We start from the raw sequence: 19901 nt of genomic DNA, 5'->3' as shown, positions 1-19901 counted from the left end.
TTCAATCTCCTGCTTTTTGTATCCAAACAGAAATAATGTGCAAGAAAGTCCACTTCAATGCTTGCTCTGCCCGTGCATGCAGATCGACAATGATGAAAACTTGCCATGAGATTCTTTGAGCAAACAGCCTTCCTTTGCTTCAGATGAGCAAATGGAAGAGATGGTTGGTTTCTCGGCAGAATAACAACAAAGAATATAAAATTTCACGATGCGAATTAAGTTGATCACGGCAGGACTCGAACCTACAATATTCTGTTAACTTTGCAGTTATAATCGAAGTCAGACGCCTTATCCATTAGGCCACGCTGCCGCTGCTATCACTAGCCACTGTGTTGTTGTGTATATTGCGAGCAAATTCGGGGCCACTACAATATCAAGGAGTGGATTTTGGAAAAGATGAGCATTTTTCGAGACAATGAACAGATGCACTGCGATCTGGGTACGCACCGGCGCAGGCAAGCCCAATTGAAATTGGAACACAACAGTTTAACAATTCAGTCATTGCATCTGAAATCATACTCCTTCTTAAACAATCCAGGAAGACCCAGGTTTATCAGAAAATCCGTTTTAAAGGGAAAGATTATGAACCGGAACTGACAACTAGCCCATTTAAACAGACACAGAATGATCCGGGATTGCAACGACATGCCTTTTACCCAGATGCAGAATAACCCTTGACTGACAGCTATTCCCTTTTAAAAGAATAAAGTGAGATTTCGATCATCCCTGAAGGCAATTGTGCAGTGAGGCTCAGGACCACGCGGGGCAGAGACTGTTATTGAAGCCACAGGTGATAGACAGACAGGAAGGAGGGAGGGACGTAAAACCAGCCCAGTCTGAAATATACAAATATTTAACATTTTAAGAAAATTAATGCAATTAAATTGTATTTTAAAAAAATTGAATTTGAGTTGTTTTAAATAAATAAATAATTGATTCATAATCTATGTATTTTTTGATTGAACGAAGACTGTGTGACTAGAAGAATTCCATTGGAAATGAGGGGTGCAGTCAATAAATACCCAAACACAGTAAGCCCATGTTGGAAGACAAGCCATGAGGTAAGATGTGGGCCACAAGGGCGATCTTTTAAAGTCGCGTGTGTCTTTCTGCTGGATCTGACAGCAGCTGCTTGTGCTGTGAAAGAGGTCAAATGTAATAGAGCCCAGTGCAGGCAGAACAGAAAAAGCATATTTATTTTGGAAGTTAAAAATTTGGGATTGTATATAAATATACACATATATATATATACATGTATAAACAAATTCAGTCAGTCAGTCATGTCTTGTCTTTGTTTGATTTCATTTGAATTTGAAAATAAGGACGGAGGATGTCATAATGTCACACAGCCCACACGCAAGCCCTGCCTAAAATCGCTATATCTCTAACTTGTGTATTTTCCCTTCTTTCAGATGTGGAATAGCAAAATCCCACAGCAGATTCTTCTACCGTCAGGGAGTCAACGAAGGAGTGTTCAATCAAATCAGTACGGTTTCAAGTTGCATGTAAAGCATTTTTCTCACATGACAGTAAGATCGCACAGCACGTTTGTACACACTCTAGCTTAGACAAACACACAAACAAACTAAAATTCCTTAACCTCCAAAGGCAGGTTTTGAAATTTGAAATTGGAAATCCGCCACAGACAGCACATCCCTTTTAAACAGAAACAGAATGATGAGGGTCTGATAGCATACCATTTTAAAGAGACAGAGAATGATCTCGGACAGACAGCACATCCCCTTAAAAGGCACACAGAAATATAATTAATAAAAACAGATAAATATGTAAAACTCGGCAGGTCGTGCAGATTTTGTGGAGGAAGAATCCGGTTTCACGTTCTGTCGGATAATCATTCCGATATTTTAGGAAAAAGTTAAAGATTACAGATGTTTTCAACAAAAATAGCGCCTGGAAATAATACGCAGCGAGAAAGGTCAAATGGAAACTTCTGTGATACAGTGGAACGCAGGTGTGATTAAATAATAAATGGCACAATGGAGAAAGCAAAGTGGGTGGTAATCGGGCAATAACGTAACAAAGGATGGTCCAGAGGAGGTGTTAGCGGGAAAAGCAGAATCATTACCAGACAATGGGAGCGGTGCTTATCATCCGATACGTTGAACATAATGTTGAGGCCAGAAGACGAGAACATGCCTACAATATAAGATGTCACCGCTTTTTAATCGGATCAGGCAACTTTGCCAGCCCGGATTGATTTCCTGTCCGCTTAGAAATTCGGCAGCCAATGGACGAATTCAAAAGGCAGCTTCTCTCATCTTTTCAGCTCTAGAGAAACAGGACGCACTCATATTTAGGGCAGAGGTGGAGATTGACGCTGAATGTATGCTTATCCCAATTGAGGTGAACGTATGCGTACAGACAGGAAGATATACTGATCAAGTATTGGCCGGAACCAAACAAGGGATTAGGTTATCCAACGAGTCACAGAGCCGAGTACCTATGAGATATTTTAACTTTACTCACGTTGGCGGGTTTCACTTTGCTCTGGGATTTGGATGCTTATGGAACATCGGCATAAAATCACACGTTTTAACGTGAAATATGTCTGTTTTCTCACAAGTCGAGCGGCTGTTCGACGCGAAAATTTGAGTAAAACATGGCGGGATCGTCCGGGATTTGGCCCGTGACCTCTCGCATTTCAAATGTGATCATTCCGAAGCGAGAATCATACCCGTAGACCAACGAGCCGCCGACAGTGAAAAGCGCAGCTCTCAGATTATGACGGTGTGAGAAATGATATAATGGCATATCGTGCATGTGCTGTCTCTCAGATACCTATCTAATTAGTGCCCCTTCCCATTGTTCTGCAACCGTTCTCCTTTTGACGAATATATTATTAATTTGAGACATGACATGAGGAAAGTACACCATCCCTGTAAGTAAAAGGGGAATTTGGCGATGAGGTTAAATATGAATGTCAAAACGTGATCAAGTTGAAAGGCAACGACGACGATGATGGGATTCGAACCCATGCGTGCAGATTACAATGGATTAGCAGTCCATCGCCTGAACCTCTCGGCTTTTGCACATCGTCAGCCATTCAATCTCCTGCTTTTTGTATCGAAACAGAAATAATGTGCAAGAAAGCCCACTTCACTGCTTGCTCTGCCCGTGCATGCAGATCGACAATGATGAAAACTTGCCATGATATTCTTAAAGCAAACAGCCTTCCTTTGCTTCAGTTGAGTGACTGGAAGAGATGGTTGGTTTCTCGGCAGAATCACAACAAAGAATATAACAGTTCACGTAGCTAGTTAAGTTGACCGCGGCAGGACTCGAACCTGCAATCTTCTGATAACTTTTGTATCATAATCGAAGTCAGACGCCACATCCATTAGGCCACACGGCCGCTGCCGGCAACATCCATTGTGCTGTTGTGTATATTGCGAGCAAATTCGGGGCAACTGCAATATCAAGGAGTGGATTTTGGTAAAGATGAGCATATTTCGAGTAGATGAACAGATGCACTGCGATTTGGGTGTGCACCGGCGCAGGCAACCCCAATGTAATTGGTAACACAACAGTTTAACAATTCGGTCATTGCAGCTGAAATCATATTCCTTCTCAAAATATACAGGATGACCCGGGTTTATGAGACAATCCGTTTTAAAGGGAAAGATTATGAACCGGAACTGACAACCAGCGCGTTTAAACAGACAAGAATGATCCGGGACTGCAAGGACATCCCTTTTACCCAGATGCAGAATGAGACTGGACTGATAGCAGTTCCCTTTTAAAAGAATAAAGTGAGCTTTCTATCATCACTGAAGGCAATTGTGCAGTGGGGCTCAGGACCACGCGGGTCAGAGACGGTTATTGAAGCCACAGGTGATAGACAGGCAGGAAAGAGGGAGGGACATAAAACCAGCACAGACTGAAAGCCAATTTGGAAATATAGATATATTTAACATTTTAAGAAAATAAATACATTTAATTTTTTTTTAATTGAATTTGATTTGTTTTAAATAAATAAATAATTGATTCATAATCCATATATTTTTGATTGAACGAAGGCTGTGTGACTGGAAGAATTCCATTGGAAATGAGGAGGTGCAGTCAATAAATATCCAAACACAGGAAGCCCATGGTGGAAGACAAGCCACGAGTGAAGCTGTGGGCTTCAAAGCGAACTTTTAAAATCACGTGTGACTTTCTGCTGGATCTGACAGCAGCTGCTTGTGCGGTGAAAGAGGTCAAATGTAATAGAGCTCCGTGTCGGCAGGACAGAAAAGTACATTTATTTTGGAAGTTAAAAAGTTGGGATTGGATATAAATAGACATATATATATATATCCAAAGTTAATCATGTCTTGTCTTGTCTTGTCTCGTCTTGTCTTGATTTTATTTGATTTGATTTGAATTTGAAAATAAAGGTTGAGGATGTCATCACATTACACAGCCCACACGCAAGCCCTCGATAAAATCGCTATATTTCTAATTTGTGTATTTTCCCTTCTTTCAGATGTGGAATAGCAAAATCCCACAGCAGATTCTTCTACCGTCCGAGATTCCACGAAAGAGTGTTCAATCAAATCAGCACGGTTTCAAGCTGCATGTAATGCATTTTTCTCACACAACAGTAATATCGCACAGCACGTTTGCACACACACTGGCTTACACAAACATACAAACAAACTAAAATTCCTGCACCCTCTCAAGGCAGTTTTTGAAATTTGAAATTTGAACTTCGGGACAGACAGCACATCGCTTTTAAACAAACACAGAATGGTGCAGAGCTGATAGCATACCATTTTAAATAGACAGAGAATGATCCCAGACAGACAGCACATCCCCTTAAAAGGAAAACGGAAACAGGATGAATAAAAACAGATAAATATGTAAAACACAGCAGCTCGTGCAGATTCTGTGGATGAAGAACTCGGTTTCACGTTCTGTCGGATAATCATTCCTATATTTTAGGAAAAATTTCAAGATTACAGATGTTTCAACAAAAATAGCGCCTGGAAATAATGCGCAGCGAGAAAGGTCAAATGGGAACGTCTGTGATACAGTGGAACGCAGCAGTGATTAAATAATTAATGGCACAATGGAGAAAGGCAAAGTGGGTGGTAAGCGGGCAATAACGTATCAAAGGATGGTCCAGAGGAGGTGTTAGTGGGAATAGCAGAACCATTACCAGACAATGGCAGCGGTGCTTATCACCCGATACGTCGAACCTAATGTTGAGGCCAGAAGATGAGAACATGCCTACAATATAATGTGTCACCGCCTTTTAATCAGACCAGGAAGCGTGGCCACCCCGGATTGATTTCCTGTCCGCTTTGAATTCGGCAGCCAAGAGACTAATTCAAAAACTATCTTCTCTCATCCTTTCAGCTCTAGAGAAACAAGACACATTCATATTCAGGGCAGAGGTGGAGATTGACGCTGAATGTATGCGTATCCCCATTGAGTAGAGCTGATGCGCACAGACAGGAAGATATACTGATCAATTATTGGCCGGAACTAAACACGGGTTTAGGTTATCCAACGAGTCACAGAGCCGAGTACCTCATGAGATACTTTAACTTTACTCAGTTGTGTGAGTTTCACTTTGCTCTGGGATTTGGATGCTGTGGGAACAATCGCCGCAAAATCAGACGTTTTAACGTGAAATATGTCTATTTTCTCACATGTCAAGCGGCTGTGAGGAGCGGAACTTTGCATAAAAAATGGCGGGGCTCGTTCAGGATTTGGCCCGAGACCTGTCGCATTTCAAAAGTGATCATTCCTAAGCGAGAATCATACCCCGAAACCAACGAGCCGCCGACAGTGAAGAGTGCAGCTCTCAGATTCTGACGGGAGGGAGAAAAGATGTTAGGCCCATCGTGCTTATGCTGTCACTCAGAGACCTATCGAATTAGTCCCCCTCTCGGCAGTCCGACAAATGTTATCCATTTGACGAATATATTATTAATTTGAGACATGACATGAGCAAAGTGCAGCATCCTTGTCAGTGAAAGGGAAATTCGGCGATGAGGTTAACGTGATTGACAAAGTTACCAGGGGAGTCAAAGCTGAGCACAAATACGATGAGGATGCGATTCGAACCCATGCGTGCAGAACAAAATTGATTAATAGTTCATCGCCTGAATTTCTCGGCCACCTCGTCTCTTATTCAGCCAATCGTCAGCCTTTCAATCTCCTGCTTTTGGTAACCCAACAGCAATAATGTGCAAGAAAGTCCACTTCACAGCTTGCTCTGCCCGTGCATGCAGATCGACAATGATTAACACGTGCCATTAGATTCTTAACGCAAACAGCCTTCCTTTACTTCAGGTGAGTGACTCGAAGAGATGGTTGTGTTTTCGGCAGAATCTCAACAAATATAAAATTTCACGCAGCAAGTTAATTGACCGCGGTAAGATACGAATCTGCAATGTTTTGATAAGTTCGCGGTTATATCGAAGTCAGACGCCGTAGGCATTAGACGACGCGGCCGCTGCCACCATCATACACTGTGTTTTTCTGTATATTGCGAGCAAAATCAAGTAGTGGATTCAGGAAAAAATGAGCATATTTCGAGTAAATGAACAGATGCACTGCGATCTGGGTGCGCACAGGCGCAGGCAACCCCAATGTAAATTGGAACACAACAGTGTAACTATTCGGTCATTGCAGCTGAAATCATACTCCTTCTCAAACTATACAGGATGACCCGGGTTTATGAGAAAATCCGTTTTAAAGGGAAAGATTATGAACCGGAATTGACAACCAGCCCTTTTAAAAAGATACAGAATGATTGGGGACTGCAAGGACATCCCTTTTATCCAGATGCAGAATCACCCTTGACTGACCGCAGTTCCCTTTTAAAAGAATAAAGTGAGATTTCTATCATCCCTGAAGGCAATTGTGCTGTGGAGCTCAGGACCACGCGGGGCAGAGACGGTTATTGAAGCGACCGTCTCTGCCCCAGGTGATAGACAGGCAGGAAGGAGGGAGGGATGTAAAACCAGCCCAGTCTGAAAGCCAATTTACAAATATATATATATTAAACAACTTAAGAAAATAAATACATTTAATTTTTATTTAAAAAAAATTGAATTTGATTTGTTTTAAATAAATTACTAATTGATTCTTAATCTAGATATTTTTTGATTGAACGAAGGCTGTGTGACTGGAATAATTCCATTGGAAATGAGGGGATGCCTCTTAACAACAAAGGCAGACATTGATATGGAGATTCAACACCGCCTCCAGTGCTCCAGTGCAGCCTTCGGCCGCCTGCCGAAAAAACTGTTTGAAGACCAGGCCCTCAAATCTACCACCAAACTCATGGTCTACAGGGCTGTAATAATACCCGCCCTCCTGTATGGGTCTGAGGCATGGACGATGTGCAGAAGGCACCTCAGGTCGCTGGAGATATATCACCAACGATGTCTCCACAAGATCCTGCAAATTTCCTGGGAGGACAGGCGCATCAACATCAGTGTCCTCGACCAGGGTAACATCCCCAGTATTGAAGCACTGACCACACTCGATCAGCTTCGCTGGTCAGGCCACATAGTACGCATGCCAAATGTGAGACTCCCTAAGCAATGCTTTATGCGAAGCTTCTTCATGGTAAACGGGCCAAAGGAGGACAGTGTAAACGTTATAAGGACACCCTCAAAGCTTCGCTGGTAAAGTGCGACATCACCACTGACACCTGTGAGACACTGGCCGCAGATCGCCCGAGGTGGAGAAAATCCATCCGGGAGGGCGTTGAGCTCTTTGAGGCTCGATGCAAGGAGCATGAAGAGCCCAGGCGCACGCAGCAGGACGAGCGTGCGGCAAACCAGCCCTCCCGACCCCTTCCCCTGACGAATGTCTGTCCCACCTGTGAAAGGGTCTGTGGCTCTCTTATCGGACTGCTTAGCCATCAAGGAATTCACTTTGGGAGTGGAAGCAAGTCCTCCATAGGACCCCTGGACCTGATGGCTTATATCCTGTGGATACAACCAATGCATCCATCGGATATAAGCCATCAGGTCCAGAGGACCTGTCCGCCTTTAGTCCCATTATTTTACCTCATACATCTTCATTCGTGATAATGATAGTATTAAGTTCCTCCCTCCATATAGCCCTTGGATTATCCACTATTTGGATGTGTTTACTGACTTCTACCGTGAGAACTGAAACACAATATGTGTTCAAAGTCTCTGCCATTTCCCTGTTCTCGATTATTAATGCCCCAGTCTCATCCTCCACGAGACTAACATTTACTTTAGCCACTCTTTTCCTTTTTACATACCTGTAGAAACTCTTTCTATCTGTTTTTATATTTCGTTCAAGTTAACATTCATAATCTACCCTCTTTTAATCATATTTTTAGTCGTTCTTTGCTGGATTATAAAAATGTCCCAATCCTCTGGACACGCACGAGTGGATGATTGGGTGAGCGTGACGGAACAGGTGGCCTCAAAGTTGCTGCAAAATAATTCAGAACAATTACACCTCAAATGACCTCCAAACAGAGCGGATTACGTGCCAATGTCTACAGCTACTGACTCATTGTAAACAGTGCTCGAACTGACTCAGAAGCAATGAGATTACATTCCTAATCCAACGATTTAACCACCCAGCCACGGCAGCTAACACGTCGCATTTTTTAAAAAACATTCTGAATGAAGCAGCACTGAGAGCGCAACCCTTTTCAACAGATGAAGACTGATCCGAGACGGACAGTACAACAACTTGATGTCGCTGTATTACACAATAGAAAGCGGGAATGGCTGAATCGCTTTTGGTGGGAATTAAATGATGTACTCGCTGCTTGTCTCAGCTAATCAGCTCGTTGATCAAGGGGTATGATTGTCACTAACATAGGAAAATAATGGAACCCTTACAAATGGAGAATATAGAAGAACATCTAGAAACCAAAAGTATAAAAATGAATGATCAGCATGGATTTTTACAGGGAAAGTACTGCTGGACCAAACTCATAATTTTTGAAGATGTTATAGAGGGTAGACATTGATCATGCAATAAGTATAAGGTATCTAGATTTTCAAAAGACCCTCGCTATGATTCCCAATTATAGCCTGCTGAGCAAAGTCAGGGTATAAGCAGCAGAATGCATAGCGAGCTAGCTCAAAGACTGAAATCATAGATTGGAGGGAAAAGGCAGATATTCACATTGGCAGAAGATGGTTAGTGGTGTTCCAAACGAATCAATGCCGGAACCACTATTGTTCACAATTTATATTAACGATTTCGAATTTGGAACTAAATACAGAATTTCCAAATTTGCCAATGATACCAAATTGGAGGAAGTTTATACTGAGGAGGACTGCAACAAATTAATGACAACATTAATAAACACGCAGAATGGGCATATAATTTTCAATTAAGTTCCACAAACATACATGTGAGGTATTACATTTTGGTAGGAAGAATATGGAGGTCACTTATTTCTTGGCACAAACGACTCTAGGTGGGTAGAGGAACAGTAGGATCTCTGAGTACAACTACACAAATCACAAAAATTGTGACAGAATTAAACAAGACAAAATAAAGGTAACTAAGCAGTGGAGGTTATTTTTAGTGGTATAGAATTGCAAAATAGGAAGGTTATGCTAAACCTGTATTGAACCTCGGTTAGACCACACTGAGAATACTGCATGCAGTTCTGGTCATCCTATTATAAAGATGATATAGAGGATTTGGGAGGGTGCAGAGTAGATTTACACGGATGCTACCAGAAATGGGAGGTTATTCATAAGTGGAAATAATGAACAAGCTGGGTCCCTTTTCTCTTGAAGATTTATCTATAGGGGTGACCGAACAGATTTATTTAAAATTATGAAAGATTTTGATAGAGTGTTTACAGAGAGAATGTTTTCACATGTGGGGAAGAGCACCAATATAAGATAGTCATCAAGAAATCCAGAAATCAAATCGAGAATTCAGTAGCAACTTCTTTCTGGAAAGAGTGATGAGAATGTGGAACTCAAAAGCGTAGGAGTGGTTCATACGAATAGGTAAAGTTACATTTAAGGAGAGGCTATTCCAGCATATGAGGTAGAAAGGAATCGATGGCTATGCTGATAGATTTAAATCAAGAAAGACTCCAGAATATTCGAGTGTAACATAAACGCTGGCATGGTCAGAATAGCCAGAAAGTCAGAATACGCTATGCTGTCCTTTGTAATCCTATCAGTTATCTGCAGCAGTATGCATTGGATTCAATGACAAGCTCTCTGACTATAGGTAGGAGTGTCCGGGTCACTGTAAGAGCTTTCTTTTTCTATGTAATAGCTTCTGAGTCTCTTTAGGTGCTCTCTGGGTCTGCGTTGCAGCTGCATGTGTCAGATTTTGAGCTGACTGTGTCTGTTTAAGTGTTGTCCGGCTTTGTGTAGGGGCGTCGGGTTTGTATTGCAGCTCCATGTGTCAGGTTTGGAGCTGACTGGGTCTGTGCAAGAGTTGTCTCTGTTTGTTCCGGAGAGCCTGCGTCTGTGTTGGAGTGTGTCTGTCTGTGGCTGATCTCCCTGAGTTAGCCTGGTTCTGCATTGAGCTTCTTGATCCAGTACCGGTGCTGTCTTGATCTTTACATGAGGTGTCTGCATCTCCGAAGCGAGCTGTCTGGCTCGGTAAACAAGCAGTCTGGTCCTTTCTCGGAACAGTCTGCACCCGTGTAAGAACTGCTTATATCTGTGTAGTAGATCTTGGATCTGTGTTGGTGATGCCTTCGCCAGGGTCGAGCTGCCTATGTCTATGTCGGAGGGAATTAAGCTGTCTCGGAGGTCCCTCTGTCTCTGAAAGGAGCTGTATGGGTCTGTGTATTAAAGTTTGTGCCTGTGCTGTTAATCCGTGCTTCAGTGCAGCACCTGCCTGGTTCTGCATAGGAGCTGCCTGCTTTCGCGGAGGAAATGTCAGTGTCTCTGTCGAAGCTCTCTGGAAATGTGTTGGTGTTGTCTGCGGCTGATGAGGACATGTTTGCTCCTGTGTAGTTGATGCTGGGTCTGTGAAAGGAATTGTCTGAATCTGTAAACAAGCATTTTGATGCTGTGTATGAGGTTTGCCTCTCTGCACAGGAGTGTTTGGATCTGTGCAGTAATGTCTGGCTCGATGTAGGATCACTACCCCTCTGTACGGGAGCTGCCTGGTTCTGTTTAGCCGCTGTCTGGGTCGGTGCAGGAAAAGTCTGGATCTGTGAAAGTAGATTGTGAAACTGTGTCGGAAGATTGTGAATCTGTGAAGGTAGAGTCTGGGACTGTGAAAGAGTCGTCTGAATATCTTTTGCAGATGTCTGGCTCTGTGAAGGAATGGTCTGGGGCTGTGAAAGTAAATAGAAATCTAGAAATCCACAGCGCTGAAGGAGGCCACTTCGGCCCATAGCATACATGCCAGCCGACAAAGAGCCACAAGGCCCTTTGATCAACAACCCTGAAGGCTATATATGAACATGTGAAGCATGACAATGGCGGAAAGATAAAGAACGCCCAGCCCAATAAGTTCGCCCCACACAACTTCTACACCCCTTGCACCGAAACATTACACACACCACCCCAACCCGAGACATGCGAACGCATGGGAGAAGCAAAAAAGCAGAAAAAAAACCCAGGCGAATTGTGGGAAAAAATCTGTTAAAATTCCTCTCCATCTGAGCGATCGAAATTAGTCCAAGAGATCAACTTGGTCGTATTGGAATCCCTGCAGTACTTACCATCGTTTCTGCGGCAGCCAACAAAAGGTTATCCAGCCTAATCCCACGTACCAGCTCTCAGTCCGTAACTCTGTTGGTTACAGCAAGGACATTGTACTTGACTCTATAAAACATTGGTTAGGCCGCTGCTGGAGTACTGTGTGCAGTTCTGGTCACCACATTTCAAAAAAAAGATGTGATTGCGCTGGAAAGGGTACTGAGGAGATTTACAAAAAAAGTTGCCTGGACTGGAGAATTTTGGTGATGAGGAAAGATTGGAAATGCTGAGTCTGTTTTCTTTGGACCAGAGGAGGCTGAGGGGAGACTATATTGAGGTGCATAACTTTATGAGGGCCCTAGATAGAGTTGGTTGGAAGATCCTGTTCCCCTTTGCAGAGTGGTCAACAATCAGGGGGAATAGATTTAAACTAATTTCGGGGTGGACCAATTTCCCTATCTTGGGCGCCTCCTATCAACAAGAGCAGGCATTGATACGAGATCCAACACCGCCTGCAGTACGCCAATGCAGCCTTCGGCCGCCTGAGGAAAAGAGTGTTTGAAGATGAGTCCCTCAAAACTTTCACCAAGCTCATGGTCTACAAGGCTGTAGTAATACCCGCCCTCCTGTATGGCTCAGGGACATGGACTATGCACAGTAAACACCTCAAGTCGCTGGAGAAATGCCACCAGCGATGTCTCCTCAAGATCCTGCAAATCCCCTGGCAGGACAGACGCGCAAACATTCGCGTCCTCGTCCAAGACATCATCCCCAGCATTGCACCACTTACCACACTTGATCAGCGCCGCTGGGCAGGCGATATGCCAGACACGAGACTGCCATAGCAAGAGCTCTTCTCGGAACTCATCCACGGTAAATGAGCCAAAGGAAACGTTACAAAGACACCCTCAAAGCCTCCCTGATAAAGTGTGACATCCCCACTGTGGGAGTCCTTGGCCATAGATCGCCCTAAGTGGAGGAAGTGCATGCGGGAGTGTGCTGAGCTCCTCGAGTATCGTCGCCGAGAGCATGCAGAAATCAGGTGCAGGCAGCGGATGGAGCTGCGGCAAACCAGGCTCCCTGACCATCCTTTCCCTCAACGACGATCTGTCGGACCTGTGACAGAGACTGTGGTTCCCGTATTGAACTGTACAGCCATCTAAGAACACATGCTAAGAGTGGAAGCAAGTCTTCCTCGATTCCGAGGGACTGCCTATGATGATGAATTAGGGGGAGGGTTAGACGAGCTGCGAGGATAAATGTCTTTACCCAGGGCGTCATGGTAGTCGGGAATTCAATGCCTCAATGCGGCAGAAACCCTCATATATTTTAATAATACTTCAATGCCACTTAAATTGCTGTAACCCATTGGACGGACTTAGAGCTGGGAAGTGGGAATTAGGCTGGAAACTCTTAATCGGCCTCCTCGATCACTATTGGCTGAAATGGCCTCCTTCCATGCTGCAGATTTTTGCATTTCCTACACGACAAAGTGATCACATCTTAAAAGTAATTAATTTGCTCTGAACTGCTTTGGGAAGTGCTGAGGTGAATGTCGCTGGAGGAATGCTAACATTTTAATGTAAAAGTGCCATAAGAAAGCACATAGCATGAAAGCCGGTTGCCTCACTTGGTTAGCGCTGGGTGTTACTAACGCCAAATTGGCGAATTCGAACCCATTACGGGCCATTTATTTTATTTTTGGTGGTGCGGTTGGGCTGCAAGTATTTTAGAGCAGCTTAAACATTCAGGGACGAAACTCACACCAAACCTGTAATACATTGAAGCAATGCTGCAAAACATTCGTTCTGCCGAGAGCTGGTGGCCCTGCGGAGTGTTTCCAGCATTAAATGAAGAATTCGATATCCGCTGGGGATTTGTGACTTCTCGTATTTCAATCAGTGAAAGGCTCACTGCCGCTGATTGGTTTGTAGTGCAAAGTATGGAACTGATCTAAACACAATTCCACTGCGTAATCCCTCATTATAAGAACATAGAATTAGGACAGGAGTAGGCCATCTAGCCCCTCGAGCCTGATCCGCCATTCAACAAGATCATGGCTGATGTGGCCGTGGACTCAGCTCCACTGACCCGCCCGCTCCCCGTAACCCTTAATTCTCTTATTGGTTAAAAATGTATCTATCTGTGATTTGAATACATTCAATGAGCTAGCCTCAACTGCTTCCTTGCACAGAGCATTCCACAGATTCACAACTCTCTGGGAGAAGAAATTCCTTCTCAACTCGGTTAAAAATTGGCTCCCCCGTAATTGAGGCTGTGCCCCCTAGGTCTAGTCTCCCCGACCAGTGGAAACAACCTCTCTGCCTCTATCTTGTTTATCCCTTTCATTATTTTAAATGTTTCTTTCAGATCACCCTTCATCCTTCTGAACTCCAACGAGTAAAGACCCAGTCTACGCAATCTATCATAATAAGGTAACCCCCTCATCTCCGGAATCAGCCAAGTGAATCGTCTCTGTACCCCCTTCAAATCTTGTATATCCTTCCTAAAGAAAGGTGATCAAAACTGCACGCAGTACTCCAGGTGCGTCCTCAACAATGCCCTATACAGTTGCAGCAGGACCTCCCTGTTTTTGTACTCCATCCCTCTCGCAATGAAGGCCAACATTCCATTCGCCTTCCTGATTACTTGCTGCACCTGCAAACTAACATTTTGTCATTCATGCACAAGGACCCCCAGGTCCCTCTGCACCTCAGCATGTTGTAATTTCTCCACATTCAAATAATATTCCTTTTTCCTGTTTTTTTTCCCCAAGGTGGATGACCTCACATTTTCCGACATTGTATTCCATCTGCCAAACCTTAGCCCATTCGCTTAACCTATCTAAATCTATGTGCAGCCTCTCTGCGTCCTCTACACAATCCGCTTTCCCACTAATCTTTGTGTCATCTGTAAATTTTGTTACACGACACTCTGTCCCCTCTTCCAGCTCATTTATGTATATTGTAAACAGTTGTGGTCCCAGCACCGATCCCTGTGGCACACCACTAACGACCGATTTCCAACCCGAAAAGGACTCATTTATCCCAACTCTCTGCTTTCTGTTAGCTAGCCAATTCTCTATCCATGCTAATAGATTTTCTATGACTCCGCGTACCTTTATCTTCTGCAGTAAACTTTTGTGTGGCACCTTATCGAATGACTTTTGGAAATCTAAGTACACCACATCCATCCGTACACCTCTATCCACCATGCTCGTTATATCCTCAAAGAATTCCAATAAATTATTTCAACATGCTTTGCCCTTCCTGAATCCATGTTGCGTCTGCTTAATTGTATTATTCCTATCGAGATGTCCCGTTATTTCTTCCTTAATGATAGCTTCGAGCATGTTCCCCACTTTAGATATTAAACTAACCGGCCTATAATTACCTGCCTTTTGTCTGCCCCCTTTTTTAAACAGAGGTGTTACATTTGCTGTTTTTTAATTCGCTGGTACCTCCCCAGAGTCCAGAGCATTTTGGTAGATTATAACGAATACATCTGCGAGAACGTTGGCCATCTCTTTTAATACCCTGAGATGCATTTCATCAGGACCAGGTGACTTGTCTACCTTCAGTCCTTATAGCCTGTCCAGCACTACCCCCCTAGTGATAGTGATTATCTCAAGGTCCTTCCTTCCCACATTCCCGGGACCAGCAATTTTTGGCATTGTTTTTGTGTGTTCCACTGTGAAGACCGAAGCAAAATAATTGTTTGAGGTCTCAGCCAATTCCACATTTCCCATTATTAAATCCCCCTTCTCATCTTCTCAGGGACCAACATTTACTTTAGTCACTCTTTTCTGTTTTATATATCGGTAGAAGCTTTTAATAACTATTTTTATGTTTTGTGCAAATTTACCTTCGTAATCTATCTTTCCTTTCTTTATTGCTTTCTTCGTCATTCTTTGCTGTCGTTTAAAATTTTCCCAATCTGCTAGTTTCCCACTAACCTTGGCCACCTTATACACATTGGTTTTCATTTTGATACTCTCCTTTATTTCCTTGGTTATCCACGGCTGGTTATCCCTTCTCTTACCGCCCTTCTTTTTCACTGGAATATATTTTTGTTGAGCACTATGAAAGAGGTCCATAAAAGTCCTTCACTGTTCCTCAATTGTGCCACCGTTTAGTCTGTGTTTCCAGTTTACGTCAGCCAACTCTGCCCTCATCCCACTATAGTCACCTTTGGTTAAGCATAGTACGCTCGTTTGAGACACTACTTCCTCACCCACAATCTGTATTTCAAATTCAACCATACTGTGATCACTCATTCCGAGAGGATCTTTCACTGGGAGATCGTTTATTATTCCTGTCTCATTACACAGGACCAGATCTAAGATAGTTTGCACCCTTGTTTGTTCTGTAACATACTGTTCTAAGAAACAATCCCGTATGCATTCTATGAATTCCTCCTCAAGGCTACCCAGTGCGATTTGATTTGACCAATCGATATGTAGGTTAAAATCCCCCATGATTACTGCCGTTCCTTTTTCACATGCTTCCATCATTCCCTTGGTTATTGCCCGCCCCACCGTGAAGCTATTATTTGGGGGCCGATAAACTACGCCCACCAGTGACTTTTTCCCCTTACTATCTCTAATCTCCACTCACAATGATTCAACATATTGTTCATAGAGCCAATATAGTCTCTCACAACTGCCCTGATATCATCTTTTGTTATCAGAGCGACCCCACTTCCTTTCCCTTCTTGTCTATCTTTCCGAATTGTCAGATACCGCTGTAGGTTTAATTCCCTGTCCTAGCCAACCTGCAACGTTTCTGTAATGGCCACCAAATCATACCCATTTATGATGATTTGTGCCGTCAAATCATTTACTTTATTTCGAATGCTGCGTGCGGTTAGGTAGAGTGTTTTAATACTAGTTTTTAAACAATGATTTTTAGTTTTGACCCCCCCTGAAGCCCCTTTCTAATCATACGTAATGTCCCTTCCTATCACGTTGTCGTTTAAACTTACCCCAGTACTACTCTGCTCTGTTGCCTCCTGCCTTTTGCATGTTTTCTTAGGGTCCTGTGATCTGAGCTCTCACCCACTCTAACTAGCTCAGAGCCCTGTCCTGGGTTTCGAATACTCCTTGCATTGCGGCACCGAGATTTCATGTTTGCCTTTCTAATTTACTTTGACCCATTAGATTTCTGCTGCATATTAGTCTGCTGCAAACTGCAGGGGCCACATCGCTTAATGGATAAGGCATCTACTTTGATGCAAACACTGATGTTATCAGAAAATTGCAACGTCAAACGCTGCCGTGGTCATTTTGGCAAAACTTGTTCATCTTTATAAAACCAAACCTCGTTCGCACTCATTAACTAAAGATGAGTTCCTCCCAAACAATGCACTGATCTTTATTAAAAGGCATTTTTTTCATGCTGTGTATATTGCTCACTGATTTTTGCAGATAGTGTGGAAAAAAACAACAATTAATACCGATAAACTATTAATGTTTCCAGTTCGAACAACAGCTTCGCGTCAATCAGTGTAATAAAGGGCAGTGGAGGGAATTGTTATCAGATTCCAATGAGATCCCCGTGAGTCGATAAAAAAAGAGCACCTGTAGAATCGCTGCGAGCAGGGTTCGAACCTGCGTGGGGAAACCCCCATTGGATTTCAAGTCCAACGCCTTAACCACTCGGCCATCGCAGCTACACAATAAAACTGCTTTAATAGTCGAATCGTTGGTGCAATTTATCAGAGAGACCGCCTGCTTGCTTGCCCAATTGGATCTCCCAGACGCTGCGAAAATTAAATCATAGAATCACAAAATCTCACAGCAAAGAAGGAAAACTTTCTGTCAGAACTGAAAGAATTTACATTTCGGGAAAAACTGAACAGTCTGGGGATCTTCTTTCTCGAAAAACAAGGGAGATATATTTTTAACATTATGAAGGTATTTGATCGAGTTGATGTGGAGAAAATATTTGCTATTGTGCAGGAGTTCAGAACGGGAGGTCACTGATAAATTCAGTCGACAATTCAAGAGCAACTTATTTACCAAAGAGTGGTTAGAATGTGGAAGATGCTACATAAGCAGTAGTTGAGGCGAATATCACAGATTCATTTTAAAAGGAATTACCTGAGCACATGACTGAGAAAGCAATAGAACAATATGCTGATAGGATCAAGTGAAGTAGGGTAGCGTGCAGCATTAAATCTAGCAACACCAGTTAGGTACAATTGTCTCTTTCTGCGATGCCATCTCTATATAACCTTATGTAACACATATTTTTAACAACAACAACACATTATATAATTAGCACCTTGAAATTAGCGAAACGTCCAAGGCGCTTCACAAGAGTATTATGCGATACACATTTGACACCGAGCCACTCAATACAAATTAGCGCAGGTGACTAAAAGATTGGCCAACCAGGTATGCTTGATAATGAGGAAGAAAGCTGTACATTGCAGATAGATATCAAAGAACTGGTCAGGGGTTTAATGGAATTCAACCCGAAGAAGTGTTAGATAATGCATTTGGGGAGTGCTTATAGGGAAAGCGAATAAACCTTAAATGTTAGGCCACTGATGAGTGTAGAGGTGCAAATGACCTTGGAGTGCATGTCCACAGACTCCTTGACGGTAGCAGGGCAGGTAGATAAGATGCTTGTGAATGATAGACAGAAAGGAAAAGGAGGCGGGGTGGAGTTGCTGGTTAAAGAGGAAATTAATACAATGATAAGGAGGGACATTAGCATGGATGATTTGGAAGCGGTATGGGGGGAGCTGCAGAATACCAAAGGCAGAAAACGCTCGTGGGAATTGTGTAAAGACCTCCGAACTGTAGCAGTGAGGTTGGTGACAGCATCAAACAAGAAATAGGGGATGTGTGCAATAAACGTACAGCAGTTACCATGATCGACTTTAATCTATCTGTTGATTGGCCTGACCAAACTGGTAGCAATGCGGTGGAGGACGATTTCCTGGAGTATATTCGGGATAGTTTTCCAGACCAATATATCGAGGAACCACATAGAGAGCTGGCCATCGTGGACTAGGTGATGTGTAATGAGAATGGACTAATTGGCAATCTTGTTGTACAAGGCCCCTTGGGGAAGAGTGACCATAACATGGCAGAATTCTTCATAAGATGGAGAGTGACACAGTTATTTCAGAAACTAGGGTCCTGAACTTTAGGAAAGGTAATTTCGATGGTATGAGGCGTGAATTGGCTAGAATCAGACAGTTGTTAACCTGTGGAATTCACTGCCGCAAAGGGTTGTTGATGCCAGTTCATTTGAGTTACTGTGGCCCTTATGGCTAAAATATTCAAGAGATAGGGAGGAAACATGAAAGCGGTACTGAGGGAATGATCAGCCATGATCTTATTGAGTGGTGGTGCAGGCTCGAAGTGTCGAATGGCATACTGCTGAATCTATTTTCGATGTTTCTATGTTGAGAAGCAACACGGAATACTTGAATACTTGCCTTCATTAGATGAGCCATAGCATATAAGATCGAGGAAGTTATGCTTCAAATGTGTGAAACTCTAGTTGGGCCACAGCTAGATTATTGCATGCTTCTCTGGTCACCGCATTACAGGAATGGTCAGACAGCACCCGTGAGCATACAGGTTAGATTTAGGCGGATGGTGAATTTAGATCTGAGTAAATATTGCATCGGCTGGGTTTGTTTTCTTTGGAACAGAGGAGGCTAAGGGGGTCCGTATTGAAGTGAATAAAATTATGAGTGGCCTCGATCGAGTGAATAGAAAGGATCTATTTCCCTGCGCAGAGTGGCCAACAACCAGGCGTCATAGGTAGGAGGTTTTCCGGAATTTGTGTTACACTGTTTTCACCTAGGGGTGTTGAGAGTCTGGAACTCACTCCTGAAAGTGATTTAGAGGCAGAAGTCCTCGCCACTTTAAAAAGTCCTTGAATGTGCACTTCAATTCCAGTAACCTAAACGGTTACGGATCAAGAGCTGGAAAGCGGCATTAGTCTGGATAGGTCGGATTTTAGTCGGAATTTAGGTCATGATCTGGTGTTTCTTCGGCAGCTCAGTGCATTTTGCAGCAAATCAATACTTCAGAGAAGGGAAACTGCGTTCCCAGCAGTACCTGCTACACAAGTGGCTCCAATTCTACTCACTTTTCCATTGAGTTCTCTTAGAACCTGAGTCTATTACACAGGAACAAGAGCAAGCCATCGAACCTGTTACAGAAGGACATCAGAATTCCTTTAACCCTCGAGCCAGTTGCAAAGGTGAAGAGGAAGTAATTCAGATCCT

General features: G+C 43.2%; 2 non-coding genes across 2 annotated transcripts; both read right to left on the bottom strand.

Annotated features, from left to right (window-relative positions):
- Positions 1-3284: 3284 nt before the first annotated feature.
- On the bottom strand, positions 3285-3373 carry trnar-ucg (transfer RNA arginine (anticodon UCG)). Its single transcript is given in 2 exon segments — positions 3285-3320; positions 3337-3373. It is a non-coding gene; the product is annotated as a tRNA-Arg (tRNA).
- A 13862-nt stretch (positions 3374-17235) lies between these two features.
- On the bottom strand, positions 17236-17318 carry trnas-uga (transfer RNA serine (anticodon UGA)). The gene has a single exon. It is a non-coding gene; the product is annotated as a tRNA-Ser (tRNA).
- Between the last annotated feature and the right edge of the window lie 2583 nt (positions 17319-19901).

Source organism: Pristiophorus japonicus, unplaced genomic scaffold, assembly GCF_044704955.1.
Source record: "Pristiophorus japonicus isolate sPriJap1 unplaced genomic scaffold, sPriJap1.hap1 HAP1_SCAFFOLD_73, whole genome shotgun sequence".
In the NCBI taxonomy this organism is placed as follows: Eukaryota; Metazoa; Chordata; class Chondrichthyes; family Pristiophoridae; genus Pristiophorus; species Pristiophorus japonicus.
This window is presented reverse-complemented; position numbering and strand designations above follow the sequence as displayed.